We start from the raw sequence: 26,003 nt of genomic DNA on the forward strand, positions 1-26,003 counted from the left end.
TGAGGAATTCTGAGAGAACCCAAACAAAATTGCTGAGGAAATCAAACCAGGATTTTATGAAGACATTCTTGGAATACCCGAAGAAAAAATATTTTAGATATTTGTAAAAAAAATTCTTGGAGAAATCCCAAATAAAATTCATGTTCAGCTTTTTAATTAAATTCCTAGAGGAGTCTGTGGAAACATTTCAAGAGGTATCCTTGGAGAAAATTCTGGAAGAATTTTTTAGTAAAAAGGTAGAGAAGTCCTCTTAGGAATTCCAAAAGGAATCTCTGTATGATTTTCTGAAAAAAATCAATAGTGGAGGAAATACCGAAACAATCTTTGTATAAACCTCTGAATGAAGCTCAGGAAAAAAAAAACTGAAGGAATACCCGAATAAATTTCTGGGGCAACCCCCGGAGGAACACCTAACAAAGTCCCTGATATTTTTAGAAAAATCTTGGAGAAAATCTTTAATAAAATTCACGAACAAATTTTTGTAAATCTGTGCGACAATTCTGGAGGATTTTCTCAGAAAAAGAAATGAATAAAAGAACTTGGAGGAATTCCTGGAATTTCTCCCAATGGAGAAATTTCAGAAACAATAATCTTAAAAAGAACCCCCAGAAATTTGTTCTGGAGAATTTTTACTGGAATAATCCTTGGAGCAAATTTTGAAGTGAAAAAAAAATTAAGGATAGCTGAAAGAATTCCTGAAGAAATTTTGGGAGAGTTTCAGAAGGAAGAAACTCTCCTAGTTTTTTTTTAATTTTGGACGTTTTTACAAACTAAATACTTGTGTAATTTTGAAACACCGTGGAAAAATTTCTAAAAGCATCCCTGAAGAAAATCGTGAAGAAATTCGTGAAGAAATTCATGAATCCCTCATGAAAGATTTTTTACGGGAATCTGTGGAAAAGTTTCTAGAATAATCTCTAGAGAAATAAATGAAGTAATTTAGGAAAAGCTCCTTAGGAGCTCTTGGGAGGGCCCTAAAAGAAACATTTGATATTTTTTGAAGGAATTCTCCGAAGAAAACCGTGGAAAATTTTCTGAAAGGTTCTTCCTCTGGATGTACTTTTAAAAGAATCCACGGCACATTTTTTGAGAAAATTCATCGAAAGGTTTTTGGAGGAATCCTTGTAAAAAAATTCGGAAGAATCTCTGGATATTTTTTTCAAGGAACCAGAGAAGGTGTTGAAGAAATTTATCGAGAAATTTCTGGAACAAGGAAGATTTTCTAATGAGTAGAATCTTTGCTACAATTTCAGAAATAAACGATACGAGACTTTCTAAAGGGGCTCTAAGAAAATATCTGCAGAAAGTTATAGTTTCGGAAAAAAAAGACCCTGTAAAATGTCTCGAGTAATGTCCAGAAGTTCATGGCGAAGAAACTCTAGATAAATTTCTCAAAGATCCTCTGGGGTATTTTTGAAAAGGATAATGTTTGAAGAAATGTTAAAATGAGCAACCCGTGCCAGATTTTATTAAAGGATTCCTTTAAAAATTGCCGAAGCAAACCTTAGAAGAGACTGTGCGTTGCTGGAGTGTTGCTAATCAAATCTCTGGAGAGATTTTTTTTTAAAGATATATCAGGAATATTTATAGAAAACATATCTGAAGAATTCCTGTGCGATTTTCTAATGACACCTCTTCAATAATTTCTACAGGAATATCCAAATAAATTTCTGAAGAAATCACTGGAATTACTTGCACAAATGTTCAGGATGAATTGCTGCAACAAGCCATTCGAGTCTTTAAACTAGAGTTCTTCAAAATGCCTTATAACATTACTGAGTAATCACTTGAAACATTTCAGTAGCAATCCGTGGAAAAAAATCAACATATCCTTGCAGAATGTTCTGAATGAATCCTTGAGTATATTTCTGTGAAAATCAGTAGTGATATTTTCAGAGAAATCCTGGAGAAATTTTTGAAAATTAATTTGGAAAATTTTCTGTAAACCCGCGGAAGAATTTCTCAAAAAATATCTGATAGATTTTCCTAAGGGGTCCGTGGAGTTATTACGGAATGAATTTCAAGAGGAATTTCTAAAGTGATTTCTTGCACGATTATCTCAAATAATTTATGAAAGAATTAGAATAGAAATGCTTAGGGAAACTTCTGTAGCAGTGCAAGCAAGATTTCTTAAAAAAAAAACATTGTAAAACTTATGGAGAATTCTAACTTGAAACTTCATGAAGCGGTCCATGGAAGATTTTTATAACAGACTTCCTCGAAAAATTTCCAAATTAATGTCAGTAAAATTTTTAGAGAAAATTTTTTTAGGATTTCTGAAGAAATTTTTCGAGAAATTTGGAGAAAAATCTCAAGATAAATTTCTAAAGGGGCTGTCCATAAACCACGTGGTCATTTTTTTGGGACTTTTCAACCCCCCCCCCCCCCCCCCGCGTGGTCATTAGTCCATACAAAAATTTTTATTTGTCCATACAAAATGGTCATTGGCCGAACACCCCCCCCCCCCCCATGACCACGTGGTTTATGGACAGCCCCAAAGAGCTTGAGGAAGTTAAGAAAGCGAATCCTCAAAAATTTACTGAATACAAAAATTAATGTCTGGAAGAATTTAAGAGCAATTAAACACTTGTTATCCAAGAAAACACCCAAGCAAAATTGTTTACATACGAAGTTACTAAATATTGTATATAACTTTGTGTAGAAGAGTCGCAGTTAACTTTCCAGATTGCTAACCAATCATGTTGATGTACATGAAAAAGGCTTGATAGCCAGATGAACATCATGGGCATGATATTCGGTATTCTAAGCATTTCAAAAGAAAATACGTCAAACTGGTACAGTGTCTACTAGGATAGTCTAACTTTATGGGGAAAACTAAAATTTGTAAATGCTCTACATTTGTTTTTTTATGTTAAATAAAAATTTGGACCACCCCAGTGTCTACTCGGTTATGAATATAAAATTTCCTGGTATTTTCAAGTTTTTCCAGCTTTTACGTAATAATTCTGGAAAATTTACTAATCCAGAAGATTAAACAGAACACCAAAGTTGACATGAACAAGGCAAAAACTATTCTGTATAATTTAATCTGAAGCAAATTTTTGAAAAAAAAAATGTAACAGCGGCATCAGTTGTAGCTGAATTTTAAGGGAGCAGTTCCAGAAACGATTTTTGGAGTCATGACTGAATTTCAAGCAAAGTTTGGAAAAGAGGTCCAATAAAATTATCTGTTCATGTTTATGGAGTTTTGCTAAAATTCATTGCGATTTCATCTCACCAATAAGCTTTCGACTAAAATCTTATATAAATATAAGATGGAAGAAATGAAATAATGCTTCCAAATATTAATTTAGAAATTTTCGACCTCGAGGAAGTCACGTGGAAGAAATGAAAAATGAGAACTTTTTACTACATTTTCTTCAGGAATAAAACAAAGGAAATGAAGTAAAAATAAAAATAGAAATATTAAATAGTTGTATAAAAATAATTAAAAAAAAATGTTAAAAATATAAACAAAATCAACATTGTTGAGATGTTTTTTTTTTTAATAAAAATGTTTTTCTTTGTCTGCTTTCATCAAATACAGATTTATTGAAGAGCTCCCCATGCTTTTTTATGAGCTCAGTCACATTTTTTTTTAGAAGTTATGCTTACATTTTTTCTCAGGTGTAGAACTCCAACAAAGTTTTTGGGCATTAGCATACTACTTTCCCAGGGATCTCTTAGAAATTCTTTTAAAAGGTCGTACACAAATTTGTGAAGGTAAATTTTCAAAAAATCTCATGATTTGTTTTCAAGTAATCTGTTATATCACGTCAGATTTTTTTCTTTTCAAAAGTTTTACCAGAAATTATAATTTAAAATCTGTGAGATAAAGGAATCATCCTCCAGCCCATCTTTGAAAATATTTTTCTGAAAGTTTGCTTTAAGTTCATTCATACTCTGGTAGAGAGTTCATTGCCAATTTTGTTAGGAATTTTGACACTTTTCTAGACTCATTTTGAAAATGTTCCTGAAGTAGGGGTTTCCAAGCTTCTCCAACCTAAACTTAAAAGCTGTAAATTGTCCTCATCAGCCCTGATGTGTGAAGATACGGAAATGATTATCAATTTTCCATTTTTTTTCATAATGAAAAATATAAATTTACCGCAATCCGGGGTCAAATTGATCACTTTAAAACAACTTTTGCGGATAACATCTTTAGCTATTCAAATATTACCAAAAGAATTTCTGCAAAATCAGTACCAAGTGGGTCTTTATGAAACTACGCGACAAAATTTTGTTCAACAAAGTCTAACTTAAAATTCAATAACTCAGAAAATCAAAAACATGAAAATGCCACTTTGGGGCGAAATTGATCAGTATACAATAGAACATCGGTTAGAGAAATAAATTGCCTCCTCCGCTTAGTTTTGTTCGTCTAATCCCGAAAAAAGCGTCAAAACTCTTACAACGTGAATTTGACTGTTAAAATTGAAAATAAACTTTGAAATTGCCCTCTAAACGCCTGAAAGTAGACAATTTCCTTGGAAATAAGTGATATTTATTACATAAAATGACTTTTTCATCGAAAAAAAATATTTTGTTTATACATATTTATGTTCAGTAAAGCTACACAACTTCACAATCAAGGTTCCACAAAAATGTTATAATAGGCAATGGATTGTTTAGTAACCATTAATTTCAGCTAAGTAAGAAATATGTACATTAAAAACCCCTTAAAAATAAAGCAAGTCTAACTTTTCTCACATTTTCTTTAATTTGCACTTATCTCTAGGCATCTATTAACTAGATGAGGTAAGAAGTTTATGATCATATAACAACGTTTAGAATCTTGTACCGATTTTTCGATCCCTCTTAGCAGTATACGCTCTTCGAATGACTGTAATCAGTTTTGTTCCTTTTAATTCCGCCGTGGATAACATACACTGAGGAAGATTACAAGAAATACTCGTATCTGTGAAAGGATAAGCAAAATAGGGTGGAATTAAAAGGTACAAAACTACACACTACAAACACTCATTCGCAAAACGTTTGGAAGTCTCTAGTATGGAATAACAATGCAGTACTCGAGTGATCAATCTCACCCCGCTGATCAATTATTTAACCGCGGCTTACGGTACCTTGATCCTTTCTCTAACTGTGTATGGAATACGTCTTTACAAAACCCACGGAAAATATTGCGGTGTTCTAAAAGAGTCAGTAAGTTCATTCTTGAAATAATTCAAAGCATGGGGTGGGACACTTATTAATATGGCCAGTAATACTCCATCAATATCGATTAATATTATATTAGTTCAGTAATATCGATGATGCACATCAAGCTGGCTGTGATTTTTATGCACACAGACTACTTAAAGATTTACTCGGAAATTTATTCATATATGGTTCGGGAGATATATAATGTTTAAGTTGGGAAACACTGACTGGACTAAATCAGTACCGATTGAAGAACGCAAATGGCGAGAATACACAGAGTACACTGGGTAAAATGCAAAAAGCGAAACTTAAGATTTTTAAGTTCAGAGGGCTTTCTGATTATTTTCGACAAGCAACTACCTTATTGCCCCGGTCAACGTAATAAGTGCGTACCACTGTGGAGAGTGCTCTGGTTTCGTTAGCGGTTAGACTGTTTATTAGGATGCGGCTTATTTTCCAAAAAACCTGGAATTCGTAAGCTCTTTTGGTTTCAAATGACATAAAAAGAGAAACCTTTGAGTTTGAGCCTCAAAGTTACTTTTCGAGTAATAAAAAGGTGTTTCACTTAAAGTGCCATAACTTTTTCAAGTTTAAACAAATCTTCAATTTTTTCTTATGAATTCCTTACAAATTGAATTTTGAATAAATTTTTAGAACATTATTTTTTTAAAGTCACGCAAATTATGAGTTTTCAAAGATTTAATTTATTTTTTCTTCTTTTTACAAAAAAAAAAATAACTTCAGGACCCGATAACTTTGAAACCACTTGACCCATTTTAAATCTTTTGGCGTGCTTTCGTAAATATTGTTGTTGCCTAAGAATGCTGTGAATAAACTGTACCTTTAAAAAGTGGTTTCATCATGGATAAATATCAAAAACCGATAAAAAACACGTATTTTACAAGAATAATGAGAATTTTGACATTTTTTTTATTTTCATGGTTGATTTTGGGCTTAAAGTGAGAACTTTATTCAAATAATCATATTGTATCCTCAAACTTCAATTTTTGGAGTGTTCCCACTAAAAAAATATATTGTTATGTTCTAAACGCGTGGTTTTTTTTAGAAAAAAATCCTCCACTGTCTTTTTCATCCCTATATATGATGCTTAGTACCTGGTTTGGAGAAAAAAACTCGTCCTAAACTCCAATTTTACAAGAAAAACTCCAGGCATGTTTTGGCAGTTTTTGGTGAAAACTATCATAAAAATGAATAATTTGACGAATAGTTTGTTAAAAACAATGATAGGTAACAGAAATATATACAAAAGCACGCTTAACTTTCCAGGACGCGCACCATCAAGCAGCTGAAACAGCACCGCGCTCGCGATGTATACGTCGTGCGAGGTTTGTTGGTGTTCAGAACGGCGCACGTTCTGAAGGGTTAAAGATTTGAGATTGGTCAAGCGATTTACAAGTAATCGGCCCCCAAAGTCATTTTTTTTGTAAAAAGATGAAAAAAAATAAATCTTTAAAAACTCATCGGGTCTATAGCGACAAGTGCAAGGAAATGGTACACCTGCTCAAATGGTACAAGACCCTAATTTGCAAAACTTTGGAAAATATTATATGTTCAACAAATTTAATTGAAATTTAATTCGTGAGATTCATAAAAAAGATTGAAAATCGGTTAAAAATTAATAAAGTTATGACACTTGAAATGAAAACACCTTTTTATTAAGGTACACCGGGACAAGTTGAAACGAGTGGGGCAAGATGAAACGCGAAGGTTTGAAATAGATTGCAATAAAATTTAGAAATTTATCCTTCGATAAAAGATTGTTTGAATCAAAAACTATGTGTAATAGCAAACGAATTGTTTGTCATCATTAGAAAACATCATGTTAACCCGCTGTTTCATCTTACCCTACTCGTTTCAACTTGCCCCGGTGTACCTTACACGAAAATTTAGCTTTGATGCGATTGCGGCACCTCTAAATCTCAATATTTTTGGCTCAAACTCAGAAGTTTCTCTTTTTTCGTCATTTGAATCCTAAAGAGCTTACGAATTCCTGTTTTCAACAACTTTTTAATAATAAACCGTAGCCTTGTTCATTTATAAGTACAGTAAACACCACTCCATATGTACCTACGAAAACTAAAAGAAGCGGAGTATGAGGGAATGGAGATGCTGTTTTGATTTCAAGAAATGTGGAAGTGCTAGCAAAACCTCACCGCACTTCGCAAAAACTAGTATGAGTAAGGGTATTTATAAAGGATTCAGACATGAACGATAGTGATACCCAAATTCGATTAATATTCTCCAGCGTTTACACCTATTATGTTATAGGAACAGATTGAAAACCTTTTGAAGTAAACCCATTCGCCGCGGTAATCTCAAACAGTTTGAACGCTTGTCGTAAATTATGCAACTAACTAACGCTCTCCTAACCGCCATTTAATCAACTCCGTCTGGAAAGGTTCATAATCGTCCCCACCCATTCATCCATAATACATGCATCGTGCAAAACTTAAACCCTCTCTCTATAGAATCGCCTCCCGGTAGGGGAACAGAGCCCAAAATGCCAAGATGGGGTAAAATGACCCAACTCATAAAATCATTCCTGAATGGGACTTGATCATTGATATAGGTGAACGGTGTCAAGATATGTTTGCATTGAACATTCTTCTAGATGCTAGGCCGCCAAACCCACGGAAAATGTTTTGATTTCCCAATGAAAATTGGCAACTTCCGGTTTTCCGTGCTTGCAATTAAGGTTTTCTGGTGATTTTATTACCAGCCAAGTGTTTCCAACGAAATTGAGGCACGCATGGAGTCGCATGGTTGTTGATGTCTACGCTTTCCATGTTAGGGGTCATTCAAATATTACGATCATCGTTTTGCGGAGAGGGGGGTAACACTCCATGTATTGAGTAAACGAAAAAACGTGACGAAAAGGTGAAAGTGAGTCGAAAATGCCAGAAAACTCAAGGACGTAATTTTTGAATGTTTTCATGAAGTGGCATCTTACCCCATGGCAGATGGCCTTTTTGCACCACTTCCGTTTTACGAACCAGTTTTTGAAATCGCTAAAAATCAATGAAAATGCAATAATTTAGTGAATATTTTTGCTGAAGCATCGAGCAAATATTGTCTAGTTGCTGTTACCATTTTGAAAGCCTAACAAATGAGGCTATATATCATTGAAAACGATGAAAGTTTGAAAAATGGCATATTGCCCCACTTTCCCCTACTCGCTCTAATCAAACAAAACCGCAGCAGCGTGCTAACAACTAATTAACACTCCATCGGCACTCCTCCGAGTTGAGCCCGCTGCGCTGTTGCTATTCCGCACCCTACCCTGCCACTCCATACACACTCACCCGACGAATGGGAAATCAATAGCTGTACCCCTTTCGTTGTTCGCTTTCCCACACGGCACACGGCGGCGGAGGCGGAGGAAGCCGCCATTATCTCATTCTTGAGCTCGTTAAAATCTTCGCTCGCTGTTCCTTCCGCCGCTAACGACCACCGCACCGGCGGGAAAAACCGCAACGCGTGTATGTGAGAGGAAGCACCCGCTCGTGCCACTACTGCACTGCTGCTGCTGCTAGACTGACTGCGGTTGGGTTGGGTTGGCGGTGTTTGTCAGTTTAATGTGGTGGAGTACCTACGGCTGATACTGATTGACAATTACAAGGAAGACTATTTGTACAGAATGTCGCAGAAAAAAGGCAAATGTAGTATTTTAAGGACATTTCAAAGAACAACATAAGGGATGCCTAAAACCCTGATGTCAAAACTATTTTTTATATACATAGTTTGATTGATTACTATCCAAACATGATTTATTCTGGAGTACGCCAACATACTAGTAATCTTCTTCTTCTTGGTGTAACATTCCTATTGGGGCAAAAACTGCTTCTCAGCCGTGCATTCCATAAGCACATCTACAGTTATTATCTGAGACCTTTTCTGTCGATGACCCTGTGTATCATGTGTATATCGTAAGGCAGGCCCGAATATATTATAGGGTCTGGGACCATTTGGGCAGGAGCACCTATTTTGGGCACTTGCTGCTGTAACTCAGTCAATTTTAAACCGATTGACTTGATTTTTGAGACACGATCAGATAAGCACAGTATCAAGCCATGTTTAAAAATTCAAGTCAATCGGTTTGAAATTGACTGAATAATAGCAGCAAGTGCCCAAAATAGGTGCTCCTGTCCAAATAATTCCAGACTCTAATTCCAAGAAAATCAAGGAAATTTTCTTTACAAAATGTATTTGGGCCGACCGGGAATCGAACCCGTCACTCTCAGCATGGTCATGCTGGATACTCGTTAGCCCTACCAGTAGAGTTATATTGATCACCGAGTAAAAAGATAGCACCTACAGAGTATGATAGCTAAAACTCAAGAAAATATGCATCGGAATGATATGTAGAGGTTTTACCCAACGATCAGAGACGTACGGCAAAAGATTCTGCCGTCACTCCTATATTGAATTATATTTTTAAACAAAATAGTCAATTTAATGTGCACGGAACACGTATCTGAAGCCATTGATTATTGTTGAGCATCTTGTGCCCCACAAGTTCACTGTCGTCGTCAGAAAAGCAATAAACTTCTAATGCACCATCATGCATTGCATTGCCGATGTGGCAATTATCTACCAGCAAATCGATTCACCAACATGGCGGCTTATGATTGTTTGTGGATTGGTTGCAGCCAACATGTCTCATTAGTGGTGAACCGAACATGATTCCAAGCTTTGTTGGTATAGGGTTTTGTAAACAGCCTTAGTCAAAACTTTGATTGCGCACGGATTGACGACATAGATTTGATAGGTTTTATGTTTATTGATCTTCGCTCTACCGCTTATTTTGTATGTAAAAGTTTCCTCTACAATACAGCGTATGTTCCAGATTACATTACAGCTTTCTACCAGTGCTGTCAAGATAAAATCAGAGCTGGTTACCCAAGGTTTACAAATTTTAGCACCCCCATAGACATGTCTTCAATGTTGCGTCTATCCTGGAGAATCCTGAGGAAAACATTTCATGAATGTGGAGCGGACCTGGTGTGATGGTTAGAACACTTGACTATCACGCCGAGAACCTGGGATCAAATCCCACTCCCGACAAACTCACAAAATGTGAGTTCTTCCTTCGGAAGTGAAGTAAAGCGTAAGTCCCGAGATGAACTAGCCTAGGGCTAAAAATCTCGTTAATACAGCTAAAAAACAACCTTCTATGAATTATTTTTTCACTTGTGTACGACTTGTGCAAGCTGAAGTCTTCGTTTGATATCCCCGTCTTGTTAATCCACTTGTCCACCTCATGTCCCTTCGAAAATTGTCTGGTCTGTTTGTATCGTTACAGGATGTTTGTCCACTCTACGTTTGACCAGCAGCAATAGCAGCAATTTCAGAGAAAATTTGCTTTCATTTTCATCAAAAAAACTTTGATTCTACGATGCTTCGTTCTTGAGTTATGATTTTGCAAAGAAAAGGCTTTTTTGGCACATTTGGACATTTTTCATCAAAATTGGCCATTACTCGAAACCGAAAATAAAGTGCCTTCCAAAAATTTCAGTGATAAAAGCTTATAAAATAACCTCCTCAGAAATATTTTTTCGAAAATTTTCCACGAGTTCGGGCATAGTTTTTCCGGCTTTTCTTTACGAATCAACTGTGGTAAACTTTGTGGAAAACTTTTTCCATTTCATCTTTTTCAAAGGAAACTACGAATTTTCTAAAGGAATCCCTGGAAAAATTCTCGAAGAATTTTTTAGAGAAATCTTCGAAGGCTTTTTTGGCCGAAATTCTTAAAAAAAATCCAAGGAAACACAAAAATCACATTGACGATTCTTCAACATGAAAAATTTAAACCTGGTTTTAAACTAGCAGCAAAACTGCCAGAACTCACAACTTAGAGATGCATTTTAAACGCTCATGTTCTGTGGTCGTTCCGAAAATATACCACGGGTGCTCTTACATGCGCGTCCACACCTTCAAACAAAAGCTTAGGTGCGATTGGTGGAGCAACGGAACGAAACTTGTCTATATTCTCGCCACATTGAGACCTTCATCTGTGGCCCTTAAGAAGAATACCTTCGAGAATTCCTGCAGAAATTTCTACGGGGACTCTTCCAGGAGTTCCCTCAGAAACTTCAGAAATTTTCTCGTGGTTTTCAACCAGAACACCTTCGGGAATTTCGTCGTTGATTACTACAAGACTTTTTGAGATTCTTTGAGATTCCTTTGCAAGTTCCTGTAGCAATTCTTTTGGCTTTTTTTTCATGAATTGCTTCAGAAATGCCTCGAGGAATTCCTTCGCAGGTGCTTTAAGGGATTTGTTAGAAGATTACCTCAGGGTTTTGTTTTCGTTTTTATGTTTTCTGCGAGTTTCTTCCAGGAATTTTTACTGATTTCTTAGGCAATTTTGTCTTACATTCTTTAAGGAATTTCTTTAGGACTCCCTTCAAGGATTCGTCGAGAATTCCTTCAGGAAATTTGTCATGATTTTCTCCAGAAACTTCATTGGAGATTCCTTAGGAATTTCTTTGAATTGCTTCGGAAATTCTTCCAGGGATTCCTTTGTGAGTTTCTCCAGGAATTGCTTCGAGGAATTCCACAGGAAAACTTTTGAGGATATCTCCATGAATTCCTTTGTGGATTCCTGCTGGATTTCTTTTGATGACTACTTCAGGAATTCTTTCAGGAGTTCGTCCGAAGAATCTTCATGAGATTCCTTTGAGGATTTCTCAATAAATTCCTTTGAGGATTCCTTCAGAAATTCCTTAGAGCATTTATCCTAAGATTCCTTTGAAGATTTATCCAGGAGCACTCCCTGAGGAAATTTCTTGAGAATTCCCTTAGTAAATTCCTTGAAAATTCTGAGAAAATTTCTCAAGTGATTTTTTTTTTACCTAATCATTTATTTAAGGCTCATGCGCCAACAGGCATAACGTAGCCGAATTCAGTTAAAACTATTTACAATTTCATGTTTTTGGCTTATAAACTATGTTAGTTTTGGGGAACCGAAAAACTCGCGGTTTGGTCGAGGATAGGGGGAACAAAAATATTTGAGGAAAGGATAGGGTGATGGGGCTTTTCGTTGACACGTGACAGCTAAGTGTGGCGTATTGCTGCTGGTCAAACGTAGAGTGGACAAACAACCTGTAACGATACAAACAGACGATTTTCGAAGGGACACGAGGTGGACAAGTGGAGCAACAAGACGGGGATATCAAACGAAGACTTCAGCTTGCTTCAAGAAATCGTACACAAGCTTCATATACTCAAGATCAAGTTTACCCAACACATCTCTAATGTCTTCCTTTTCTGGTTTCCCTCGGGCCCTGAGGGATGCACATAAATCGGATCTGGCAATACCGTATTCGGGACATTCCCACACAACATGGTTGATATCTTGTTAGCCTGCACAACAGCTACAACGATTGCTATCTGTGAGCCCTATTCGATAGAAATGCGAGCCCAGAGAGTAGTGATTGGACATAAGTCGACACATTATCTTGATAAAATCTCGACCCATATCCAACCCCTTGAACCACGCCGTCTTCGATACCTGTGGGAGAATTGAATGTAACCACCTGCCCAACTCTCCTGCATCCCATTTTTGTTGCCAACTGACCAAGGCATGCTGACGAGCAATCGAAAAAAAAATCATTAAAGACGATATGACGCTCATAAATATCGCCTTCCATAGCGCCCACCTTGGCGAGTGAGTACGCTTTCTCATTGCCCGGGATCGAGCAATGCGAAGGGACCCAAACCAAGGTGATGTTATATGCTTGATTCGATAGAGCACTCAAAAATGATCGTATTTCGCTTAGGAAATACGTGGAGTGCTTTACCGGCCTCATTGAACGAATAGCCTCAATTGAACTGAGGCTAATGCGTAGTGTATAGCCGCTAATTCTGCGACATATACTGAGCAAGGACTTTGAAGTTTATAGGCGGCGCTATGAAGCTCATTAAATACACCAAATCCAGTGGAATCATTTGTTTTTGACCCGTCAGTGAAAAACCTTCTGTCACAACTGATATGACCAAACTTGCTTGCAAAAATTTTTGGAATGTGCTCCGATTGGAGCGGATCTGGGATTCCACGGATTTCTTGCATTATGGTCAGATCAAAACCTATAGTGGAATTGGAGAAATATGGGAAGCAATCGCGGTTGGGAACGTTCAATGAAGGGTGAACCTCCAGAGTCATGTACGAGTAGTACACTGTCATAAATTTTGTTTGATGAATTCGTTCGATCAGCTTCTCAAAGTTTTCAATTACCAATGGATTCAGCACCTCACAGCGGATGAGGAACCTTAATGACAGTTATACGAAACGATCTGATAAAGGGACTACTGCTGCTAGTACCTCCAAACTCATTGTGTTCGTCGAATTCATGCAGCCTAACGCGATCCGAAGACAACGATACTGGATACGCTCTAGCTTCCCAAGTGATTGTACTGTAGTTTGCTAAGATGACTGGGAACGGATTGTTCTACTGAGTAACGCAATACGCACAGATTCCCTTAGGATTTTTTTCAAGGGTTCTTCCTTGGATTCCTTTGGGGGTTTCTCCTGGAATTCCTCCATTGATTTCTCCTGGGATTTTATCTGACATTTATTTAAGGATTCCTTCAAAGGTGTCACCCGCAATTTCTTCATTAATTCTTCCCCGACATTGCAGTGATTTCGCTCAGGATTCTTCCACAAGCTTTCTCAAGATTATTTTTCAAGGGGAACGTGCCTTTGAAGCCGATCTACTGATGCTTTCAAGTTCATGATATCCAACAAAAAATATGTTTATAATTTCTTCAAGAAATTCCATAATGAAATCCGCTCTGGTGTCCTTCTTAAGTTTCTCCTGGGATTCCTTCCGGGATTTTTTTCAGGAATTTCTTCTGGATTATCTCAGAGACTCCTCTCGAGATTAGATTAATTACGATAAGAGTCAGAATTTCTCCATGGATTGCGTCAGGGGATTAAATTGGGATTTTTCCAGAATCCTTTCAGAAATTTCTCTATAAATTTCCTTCCGGGAATTGCCTCAAGATTCTTGCCGGGATCCTTCAGGAATTCCTCCTGGAATTGCTCGTAGAATATCTTTTGCAATTTTTCCCGAATGCTGGATTCCTTCAGATGATATTTTCGGAATTTTCGCGGATAAGACTCCCTGGTTTTGAGCCCAAGCAACACAATATAACAATATAACAAAATAAAGTAAAATAAAGCGTTAATTTAGAAGAACTATTCCATACTAGAGAAAAATCCAGTTGAGAGAGCTTAATTATGTAAATATTTTAAGTCGATAATGACATTATTTCTCAAGAGAACCTATGTGAGTCCATTCATTTTCCCTAATTCTTCAATATGGCGACATCCATAATAAGCGAAAATCGAACGTAGGTGCTTAATAAATTCCTCTGGATATTACTCCAGAAACAACTCCGAGACATCTTAAAAAAATACTTCAAGAATTTCTCCAGAAATTTCGCTGGGAACACCTCCAGAAAACATCAGTAAATTCCTCCAGAACTGTCTTCGGGAAATCCACCAGAAATTCTACCATGCTCCAGAAATTTCTTCGGGAACTCCTTCAGCAATTCCATCGAAAATTTCTCCAGAAATTCCTCAAGGAATTCTTCGTGGAATTCCTTTGAAAAATCTTCAAGAAATCCCGCAAGAAATTTCTCCGCGATGACCTCCTGAAATTTGTCCCGAAATTCTTCTAGAAACTTCTTTATAAGTTCATCCAGAAATTCATTCGAAAATTTATCGAGCAATTTCTCCGGGATTCTTTCAGAATTTCCTCCAGGAATTCCTCAAGAAACTCCTCCCCGAGGTTCCCCAGAAACTCCTCGGGCATTCCTTGAAAAATTCCTCCAGGAAACCCTCCAGAAATTCCTCCGGGATGTTTTTCGGAAATCACTCCAGGAGTTCCTCCAAAATTTTCTCTGAGAAGGTCTTCCGCAAATTCCTCACCGAATTCCTTCAGAAGCTCCTCGCGAAATTTCTCTGGAATTCCCTCCAGAAACTCTTCCGGGAATACAACCCGAAATTCCTCTGGGAATCCCTCCAGGAACTCCGCTGGAAATTCCTCCAGAAACTCCTTCGGGAATCCTTCCTGAAATTTTTCGGGGATTTTCTCGGAAATTCGTCCAAAAACTCGGGAATTCCTTTAAAATTCCTCTGGAAACACTCCAGATTTTTTTCGGGATTTTTTCCAGAAATTCGTCCGGAAATTCTTCAAGAAATTCCTCCGATATGGAACTCCTCTTGGAATTTCTCTAGAAATTCTGCTTGGAATTCTCACGAAAATTCCTCCACAAATTCTTCCGTGAATTCCTCAAGAAAGTTCTCGAGGAATTCATCAAAAAATTTCTCTGGAAATTCTTCAAGAAATCCTTCCGGGAATTCATCCAAAAACTCTTCCAGAAATTTCATCAGAAATTCTGCCGGGAATTCGTACAAAAACTGCTACGCGAATTCATCCAGAAAGTCCACAGGGAATTCCAAGAAATTATCCAGACATTCCTCCTGGAATCTCCGAGAATCTCGGTATTCCTCCAAGAAATCCCAGATGAAATACCTTAAGTAATCACTGCGAAAATTTCTTGATTGATCCCTAAAGGAATTCCTTGAGGATGCTCTGAGGTAATTACTTAAAGAATCCCTGTGAGTAATCCATGCGGAAATTTCTGAAGAATTCTTTGAGGAAATTTTTCTAGAGAATCCCTGCAGGGATTTTTTGAGGATTCTGTGTGGGAATGTCTTGGGCCATCACTAAGGGAAATTATTAATATTCCTCTGAGTAAATTCTCTGGAGGAATTTTGGGAGGAATACCTGAAATAATGCCAGAAGATATCCTGGGATAAATAAATTGAGGAATTCTGGAACTGTTTGAAGAATCCCTTGATTAATCTAGGGAGGAATTTCTGAAGGGAACCTGGGAAAAAATAATAAAGAAATCTCTGGATGAATTCCAAAAGGAATTCTGGGAAAGTATTTCTAAAGGAATCCCAGGAGAAATCCTTGAAGTGAATCCCAGAAAAAAAAACTTGGACAATCTTTGACTAAGCAATTTTAGAAAAAGCTTGAAGAAGTTCCGAAAAAAAGGTCATGTGAATAAATCCAGGTATTCCGGAGGTAACCGCAGAAGGCCGGGGCCCGTGGCGTAGTAGCTACACGTTTGCTTCATAATCAGATGGTCATGGGCTCGATCCCAGCCCCGGCACTTTCGTCAGTTGCTCTTTCCCCCTGAGAGCAGCTGACACTGACCCTCTTCTGAGTCCATGGCTCAAATAAACCCGGTTACTTGGACATCGGCGAACGGCAACCCATAATGGACCCCCATTAGAATAACAGCCACAGAAGTCCAATGTCGCGTCTGTTCGTGTGACTAACATCTAGTTTGCCACGTCCTAGCGGCGTCACTAGCGGTACTAGAAGTGTCAAATAAATTTTGCTTACCAAAACAAAAGATCCTCTACAAGATGAACACTTAAAAATAGTCATTTATTACAATTAAAGTTATGAAAACAATTTAATAGAGAAAGTGACTACAGCGCCATTGGAGTTCTAGTGTATTTCTATTGGACCTCCAATCGGACTGGAAACAGAAACAACCAACAGCCACACATCAACATCCTAGAGCTCTTCTACCATGATAGGGTAGAAAGTGAAAGCAGCGCAACGGCCACCAGTTCGATGTAGTACAATCAGAAATAGAATACATTTAGGCGCTGTACAAAATGTATGTACAGCTTCCAATTGGAATCGCTCACGCAGTGCCCTAGTGGACAATAGAGCTGTAAATTAGGTTAAGTGATTGAAGAATAAAAAAAAACGCAGAAGGAATCCCAGAAAAAAATGCTGATAGAAATCCACAAAAATCTTGGGATAAATCAATGAAGAAATCTCTAGAGAGTACTCTGAAGAAATCCAGGGAGAAATGAAGGCAAAAATGCTAATCATCAGGAAATCATGAGATATTTCCAATGAAGTCCCGGAAGACTTCACCGAAGGAATTAAATGAAAAATCAATTAAGGAATTCCTAAAAAACATCCAAGAAGTAATTCCAAGAAGATTTCCGGTGGAATTATTTGAAGAATGCTCTCTGGCAGCAATCTCTAAAGGAGTTCATGAGGAAATTAATGATGAAGAGTCGAAAGGAATCCCTAGATCAAATCTCGGAAGGAGTCCCAGAGGAAAATTGAAGATATTGGATTACCGGAAAAAATACCTAAGAAATTTCGAAAGAAAAACCCAAATTAATTCTCGTGTAGTAATCCTGTAGTAATTACGGACGAAATTATTGCAGAAATCTCGGAAGAAATCCCTGATAAAATCCCGGAAAATTGCTGGAGAAATCCTTAGAACAATGTTTGAACGGGTCCAATGAAGAATTCTGAAATGAAATTCCAGGAAACATCTCTGGACGAATCCTTACAGGAATCTCTGAAGGTTCTTCTTCTTTCTCGTTTGCTTTTGCTTTTGCCCTGGTGGGCTTTTGTCTAAACTTTAGACTCTAAAGCTAAGTTTCCAGATCCCAAGTAGAGCGCTCAAGTAAAATTCCTCCTTTTTCCGCAAGTAATTTTGACAACTGATCTATATGGGAAGAAATGTCACTTTTCCTTACGGAATATTAGCACGACCTATTTTTCCGCGCGGAAAAGTGACAGCTCCATTTGATTTGCACGTGAGGCGTTACGAGCGTTACATTTTTTTCTTACTTGCCAGCTGCGAACTGTTTAAGTAATTTTGATGCGGAATCATTACTTGACCAATACTTGTCCTATCTTTTTGCACAGTACGTACGAAGTGGAAACTAGTCATAAAGAAAAAAAAATCGTGACGTTGACTTTGGTCACATCACCGCTCAAGAGGTCTACGTTGTGAAAGACTTCTTAGAACTTCATCAGGGCAACAATTGTCACGTATCCATACAACTACTAAAGCACACGGGTTCGTGGGTAGGAGCTCAACAAGCAATCAATGGCACGCAAAGCATGTACCCCGGTATACCCACTTCTGACGCTATGCAAGCGGATCCCCTTCGATTGAAATGGCGCCAATTCTAAAGCAAATGGGGAAATTCCGCGTCCGCTTTGATATGCATTGATGTTGATGATGATGATGGGCGATGGCGATGGTGACGTGTCGAGTGCGTGTTGCACCGCACCGGTCGTTACTCGGCGATCGGTTCCCGCCGCCGCCATCCCGCCGTCAACTTGACATCACCGATGAATTGTGAGTTCCTGTCGATCAGAAAACGCACGAATGGGGAAATCTGTGTAACATTACCACAGAGTTCACATTAACACAGTTCTTGAACAAAACAAACTATTTGAAAGTTTTAATTTTAATACAGTATTAAGTTCAGCTCGTCTGGCAACACTTCCTTTTCTTTTTGATGTTACGTCTCAACTGGGACAAAGCCTGCTCGTCAGCTTGGTGTTCTATGAGCACATCCACAATTATAGACTGAGAGCATCCCAAAACACAAATGGGAATATGATGGGACTGGCAACACTGCCGTCAAGAAAAATGGCATTTTTTCTGGATTCCAAAAAAATGTTTCCACGGCCTATTGGTAGGTCATTTCACCCCACACTTCCCCCTTGCGGGGTCGAAACCATACCACAAGTGGAATGCGTTTCCGGTTCAATGGATGCGGATGGGTGAGTGCAGCAGCTATGAACTTTAGGTGCCCCTCTACATAATATGACGGGAGGGAGTTGATTGGCACGTACATCCGAGCTGAGAGTCGCGTCTCCGACGCTGACGCCATCATAACCGCCACCTGGATTGCTTGTTTTATATTACACGCAATGGCAATGCATACCCCATCAATTGGTGGTGTGTTGAACATGCGCTGATTCGCGGTGGATTTTGCGGGAGATTATGAAGCTCCTGTTGTGTGGATTGGTGAATGAATTGACATTTTCAATACGGGCTTGTGTTTTGCTGCTTTGTGCGTATGTTTGGTTTCGTGTTGATGCGAGGTGTTTTCATTTCATTTAGGTACAATGCATTTAGAATGATGTGGCTTTTCAGTAGAAAAGAGGAATTCTTGATTGTATTATTTCTAAACTGCCTTTTCTATTTTTTCTTTTTTTCATTTTTAGATTTGCTGTCACATTGATGCATCTGTAGATGATTTTGTTATTAGAAAAACTCGCCAATTGTTGAACTATGATGATAACTTATAATGTAGGGGTTTTCAGCCATTTGACACGCAGAGCACTTCACATCAATAAATTGTATGGTGGAACACTCGTACAGATCCCTTAGAATGACAACTTTTTTGGCAGATTTATGCTAATTTCCCATTCGCTAGACTTTTTCTCAAAGCTTTCTAACAAACTTTTTTTTTAACATTTCATATGACATCCTCACCGAGAATTGTAATATATTCTTGATGTTTTTGTTGATTGCTTTAAACTCAGCTGATTGAATTCCAAAATTTGTAGCAAATTCCATAAAAAAAAACTATTGTTTTTCCTCGGCATGCTACCGACAATATGTGTGACACAAAATGCCCAGTGCTGTCATGGTAAAATCAGAGCATGTCAGTCAAGTTTTTCCGATTTCAGTGCGCCTTCACTGGTACATTCCCATGGATGAATTCCTGGAGGAATCTCTGAAGGAACCGCTTGAGCAAATCCGGAAGGAACTGCTGGAACAACTTCTGATAGAATCTATGGAACAACTTTTGAAGAAATCGTGGCTGAAATTTTTGAAGTAATTCTCAGAATATTTAAGAAGTTTTTAAATATCATTTCCGAATGTTTCGCGGAATAAATTTCAGAAGTAATTAAAAAAAGTTTGAAGAAAATTCTGAAAGAATTCCCGAAAGAATATTTCAAGATCTATTTCCTGAAGAAATTCCAGCAGTAATACCTGGAAATATCTAAAAAACCTCTTGAGATATTCCTAGAGAAATTCCCTGATAAAAATCCTAAATATTTTCTTTATTTATTCTTGGAGGAATTCATTGAGAAATTCCTAGAAGTACGCTTGGAGAAATACCCGGCGGTATTTCTGATGATTTTTTTGTGTGGATTTATGCAGGATTCTCTGCAAGATTATCTTCCAGCCTTTCCGTAAAAATCCTTATAAGAATCTCTGTAATAATCTGTGGAAAAATAGCTAAAGCAATCTTTAAAGAAAGTTCTTTGAAAAGCTTCTGACAAAACTTTGGGGGACTTCTAAATTTCTGATTCGCAATGAATCAATTTTTGAATCATTTTCTTAAAAAAAAATCCATGGAAGGTTTTCTAGATGAATGCTTTGAAAAAATTCTGGAGGAATCTCTGAAAAAAAAACAGAAACATCTGAAGAAATTTGTAGATCAGTTTCTGGAACAATCTATGTAAGATCTTTTGAAAGAAATTCTTGAAGTATTTTCGAAAGGAATCCGTGTAACATTTTTGAGAGCTATCCGTGCAAGACTTTCTAAAAGAACTCGTGCAGAAATTTCTGGAGGACATACTAAAGTCTGAGGGAATATTTTGTGAAAAAATTTCTGATTGAATTTCTTTAGGATTTCCTGGATGATTTTTACAGTAAATCTACGATGACTTTCCAAAGGAGTCCCTGAATGAATTTCTTCAAGAATTCCTGGGAGATTTCTTAGAGAACTCGTGAAAGATTGATTTCTTGGAGAATCCTAAGATTGATTTCAGCAAAAGCTCATGACAGAATTATCGAAAACTCTGTGGAATAAATTTGTAAAGAAATCTCTAAGGCAGCATCTATTTATTACGTAACGTTAAAATCGCCAATTTTTAACCAACCTACCGTAACGCTTTTTTGTATAAAAATCATAAAATTGTTGTATGGGCCGTAACGTTTGGACGTACTCCCCCCTCACCCTAGAGCGTTGCGTAATTTGTGGACGGTGCCTAAGGAAAAATCTGGAGATATTTTAGAAGAAATTATTAGTCAAATTTATAATAAAAGCCATGGGACATTTTCCGGAATAATCCCTCGAAATATTTGTTAACCGTTATGTGTCCGACAAACTTTCCGCTTTTTTCTATACCGTGCTTTTAAAATGGGCGATGGGTACTCGGGTACCCTGTCGGCCACATAAGGGTTAAATAGGGGAGTTTCATTAGGAATCCCTAAAGAAAATTCCTGAATGGATATCACAATTATTTTTAAATAGGGTCCTTGGAAAAAAATTCTAAAGAAATCACAGGCAGATTTTCTGACAGAAATTCAGATTTTCAAAAACAAAATCCATGGAGCAATTTCTAAAGCAAACTCCGAAGAAAGTTTTTAAAATAAATCCTTGGAAGATCGTTTGAGAGAATACTTAAAGGAAATACAAAAAATGGAAATGTCGCGAGAAAATAAGGATTTTCTAAAGAAATCCCTAGAGGAACACAACTTTCCTACACAAATCTTTGTGGAACTTCTGAAGGAAAAAAGCTCTTCTTGCTGTGGGAATTTCTGGTGAAATTTTTGGAAGAATTTCCAAAATTATCCCAGTACAAATCGTTGAAGGAACTTTTGAAACACTTTCCGAAAAACTCTGGAAATGTTTCTGAAGGCATCACTGGAAATTTTATTAAAGAAATGCCTGAAAAAATTTCCGACGGAATCCCTGAACGAATTTTTGAAAGAATCCCCGAAGGAATTTCTGCTCATAGTCATGGGTATTTCTTTTTTGTGAGAAAAATTGAGGAATTTCAGAAATAAATAATGCAAGATGATTTGAAAGAATTTTTTGTAGTGTAGGAGGAATTTCCAAACAAATCTGTAAAGAAAATTTCCGAATGAGTCCATGAAAGTTTTTTTTTTAAGAATCCGTGAGGGAATTTTTAGCCAAATACTCGGACAAATTTTCCGTAAGATTTTTTTTTGAAAAAAATTTAGAAGAATTTCTGAAGAGATTTTTGATAGATTTTCTGAAGAAATGTCCAGCAGATTTTGCAAACAAATGCCCAGAGAAATTTCTGAATAAATGTCCACAGAAATTTCTGAAATAATCCCTGGGCGAATTTCCTAAGCAATCTCTGAAATGATTTGTGAAAATTCATGGAAGAATTAGTGAAACAATTATTGCCAGATAACCTACACTATTGGCACAGAAAGATCTTTCGGCAAATACAGCACTCTATCAAGTGCTAGTCACGAATCTCTAAACATCCGAAGGAACCCCTTGAATTTTAGAATTTAAAAGAGGATCTCTGGAGGAAATTTGTGAATTTCTGCAGGATTCTTTACAAGAATGTCTTTTCATAAGATTTTTTATAAGAATCTCAAAGAGTATGGAAAAATTTCTAAAGCAATCCTTGGGGAAAAATCTTTAGAAAACTTGTGAGAAAATTTTGAAGGAGATCTGAATTTCTGATTTTCAATTTATCATTTTCTAAAAAAAAGCATGGAGTATTTTTGAAAAATATCATGGAAGGTTGAAAAAAAAAAATTGAAAAATTTGTAGATGAGTTTCTGGAACAGTTCATGCAAGATTTTTTGAAAGGAATTCTTGAATTATTTAAAAAAAAAACCATGCAACATTTGTGGAAGCACTTCGTGCAAAACTTTCTTAAGGAGTTCTTTTATAAATTTCTGGGGGATATAACAAACTCTAAAGAAATCCCCCGAAGATTTTGTGAAAGAATTTCTGACTGAATTTATTTAGGATTTCCTGGAGGATTTTAGTTCAGTTAATCTATGAGGGGTCTCCAAAGAAGTCCCTGATAAAATTTCTTTAAGAATCCCTGGGATATTTTTTCAAGAACTCGTGAAAAGTTTTTTAAGTGAATCCTAAAATGGATTTCAGCAAAAGTCCATGAAGAAAATATTGAAAAATCTATGGAAGTTTTTACAAAGTAAACTTTGGATAAATTTGTAGAGAAATTTGGAGGAAAATTTGGAGATATTTCTGAAGAAACTATTAGTAGAATTTATAATACAAGCTATGGGAAGTTTTCTGAATGAATCCCTCGAAAAATAGAAACCCCTAGGGCAGTTTCTTTAGGAATCTCTGCAGAAAATTCCCAAAAGGAGCTCACATTAAAAAAGGATCCCTGGAGGAATTTCTGAAGAAATCCCAGGCAGATATTCTAACAGAAATTCGGAGAGTTTTGAAATAAATTCTTTGAAGATCGTTCAGAGAATCCTTAAAGGAATTTCCGAAGGATTTATTTTTTGAAAAAAAAAAAAATAAAAAGTTCCCTAAGAACAAAGGAATAATCTCTGAAGGATCTCAAGAAATCCCTGATGGAATACAACTTTCTTACACAACAGTTTGTGAAACTTCTGGAGGAACTTTTAGTGGAATTTATGGAGAAATTGGAAGTTGCTGTGTGAATTTCTGGTGAAATCCTTAGAATAATCTCCAAAGTAACCTCAATACAAGTTTTTGAAGGGGCTTTTTAATAAGTTTCTGAAAAAACTCTGTAGGAGGAATTTCTAAACCAATCCCTGAAGAAAATTTCCGAATGAATCCATGAAAGATGTTTTAAAAAAAATCCGTAAGAAAATTTTAGGCCAAAAACTTTTTTTTTTATTTTTTTTTATAGAAAAAAAGAGAAAAGAATTTTTTGCCGATTTTGTAAAGGAAACTCCAACAGATTCTCCAAACGAAAGCCTAGAGAAATAATGTTTGAGAACGTTAGGAGGAATTTCTGAAGTAATCCCCGGGTGAATTTCTCAAAGAATTTCTGGAATGATTTGTGAAAAATCATGAAGGAATTGGTAAAGCAATTCGTGCCAGGTTTCGCAAAACAATTCTTTGTGACACTTCAGGAGCAACACATGGAAGATTTTCTGAAATATTTTGTTACATGATGATTCAATTTGGGAAGTGTTTTTTTTTCGGAAACCGTCGTAATAAAGTTGCAAATTCTGGGTTTGGGAGAACTTTACTGAAATAGAACTGATGGTTGAAGAGGAAATTTAGCTTCATCATTCCATTATTTCAACGACAGTTCACTCTGCATTCTTCGAAAACAGGTCTCATGGTACGTTTAACTGTTATACTCAATCCTAGAGATCCAACTTTACATACCTTCCTACGATTAAAAATCGCTCTCCCTCCAACAAAAACAAAAAACAAAAGATCTCCAACAAAAACAAATGTCGCCCTAGTTGTCCTTCCTTTTCGTGATGGCTGTGTGCGACCTCTATGCCAATTTTTGATGACTTTTCAAGGTTCGGGATTCTCGAAAATGTACCTTGAGAATGGTACGACACTACATGTTTGTTGTGCGGTTGTTCTTGTTACTCATGGAACAGCAATCACGAATTGTGTATGGTTGTCTATGCTAATGCTCAGAAATAAGTTGTAAGATTTCACTGAATAATGTTGTAACTTCAAGACTTTAACCCAATTTCTCATTTTCGACGTTCCGACGTTTCAACTGATCGATATGTTTGTTTGAACATCCAATCATCCCTTGCAACACATCCACACTCAAAACAGACAAGCAATCAATAAATCACAATGGCAGCCACTTTGAATTCATACCTGTCAGCGTTAAATAAATAACGACAAATTGCTTGTCTACAAATGGCTGTGCCTCTCTTCAGTCGACCGGGCGGCGGTACCACTCTCAGTATCAGACAGCTCCTCACCTGTAACATAAGAAACGAAAAGAACAATCAACAATACGTAGGTACGTTCACACTATATGGGACCATGCTGGGGTTACCAACTACACACGGGTGTGGAGTTTGCCCCTTTGGTACCAAGTCGGTTAGTCTTGAGACAAAAAGTCACATCCCATTCTCAACAGTCAGAACAACAATCTTGTAAAGGTTTTGTTGGGGAAAATGGTGTAAGAACACCATGCCAAATGCCAAATTATCTTCCCAAGATAACTGTGGAATTACAGAGGACTCAAACAGCAGTCAAACTAGTAGTCTTTCTCTTTCCCGATGACCGTATGGATGTGATCACTTAATCACAGAGTTCTTCTTCTACTTCTTCTTTATGGCTATATGTCCGCACTGGGACTTGGCATGCCTCACTTCAACATGGTGTTCTTTAAGCACTTCCACAGTTATTGATTGAAGGGCGTTCATTGCCTGCCATTGCATGAATGTGTATATTGTAAGGCAAGTACATTGATACACTATGCCCAGGGAGTCGAGAAAGTTTTCCCGACTGGAACGGGATCGAACCCGCCGTCTCCGGTTTGGCGATCCATAGCCTTAACCACTAGGCCAACTGGAGACCCCGAGTTACAGAGTAACAGCTTTGAACTTCATAGTTATTTATAATGCTTATGGCTATACTTGATTAGAATAATCAAACGGATTTTAGTAAAAGGGCTCACTTCACCCCTCCTCTCCCTAGTCCCCACTACTCCGAGAGGCTTGGCAACTAAAAGAAACCCAGTGCAGTGGCAGGAAATACTTCCAAAGCAGAATGACACGGGGGAAAACAGTCATCAAATATTAACACCAGGTGTGACACAACCCAGCAGCAGCAGTAAGAGTCAGGGCCAAATCAGAACTGGCAGGAGGTTATTGCGGTGGCGACGGTGAACCCCATTCACCTAGAAATGGAAAACTCTCGAATTAGAACAAAGTGCCCGTTCATTATGCAGCCCTGTTGCTGTCGTGTCCGCACAATCACATCACAATCCGACGCTAGCTAGTAGGACTAGCTACATGACGCAACAGTTCAGTTCGACTCCGTAATGGTGCCAAGATAAAGGTGGGTAAACGAATGTGGGGTTGACATATTTTGATATATGGTACCGGACGATGTCCGTCCGTGTCCCCGTGTCAGTGCGGTTGGTTTTTTTGCGTTCTATGGGAATTATTTGAGCCTGCCATTGCGTGCTTTTGGGATGGATGGGGTCCGAGTTTTTGAGTGGGAGGATAATAACTATTTTTTTATGAATTGG

The 26,003-nt window shown here is 37.3% G+C and overlaps 1 protein-coding gene across 5 annotated transcripts in view; it reads right to left on the reverse strand.

The window, feature by feature from the left end:
• Window positions 1-26,003, reverse strand: part of LOC109425050 (connectin-like) — a 453,200-nt gene that overhangs the window by 195,959 nt on the left and 231,238 nt on the right. For 2 of the 5 annotated variants that reach the window (XM_062856048.1, XM_029871954.2), the window contains exon 2: window positions 24,617-24,723. The exons of the other annotated variants lie outside the window; for them this stretch is intronic. The gene's annotated coding sequence lies outside the window, so the exon portion shown is untranslated. The remainder of the gene's footprint in view (window positions 1-24,616; window positions 24,724-26,003) is intronic. 5 annotated transcript variants of the gene reach the window in all.

Source organism: Aedes albopictus, chromosome 3 (assembly GCF_035046485.1).
Source record: "Aedes albopictus strain Foshan chromosome 3, AalbF5, whole genome shotgun sequence".
In the NCBI taxonomy this organism is placed as follows: domain Eukaryota; kingdom Metazoa; phylum Arthropoda; class Insecta; order Diptera; family Culicidae; genus Aedes; species Aedes albopictus.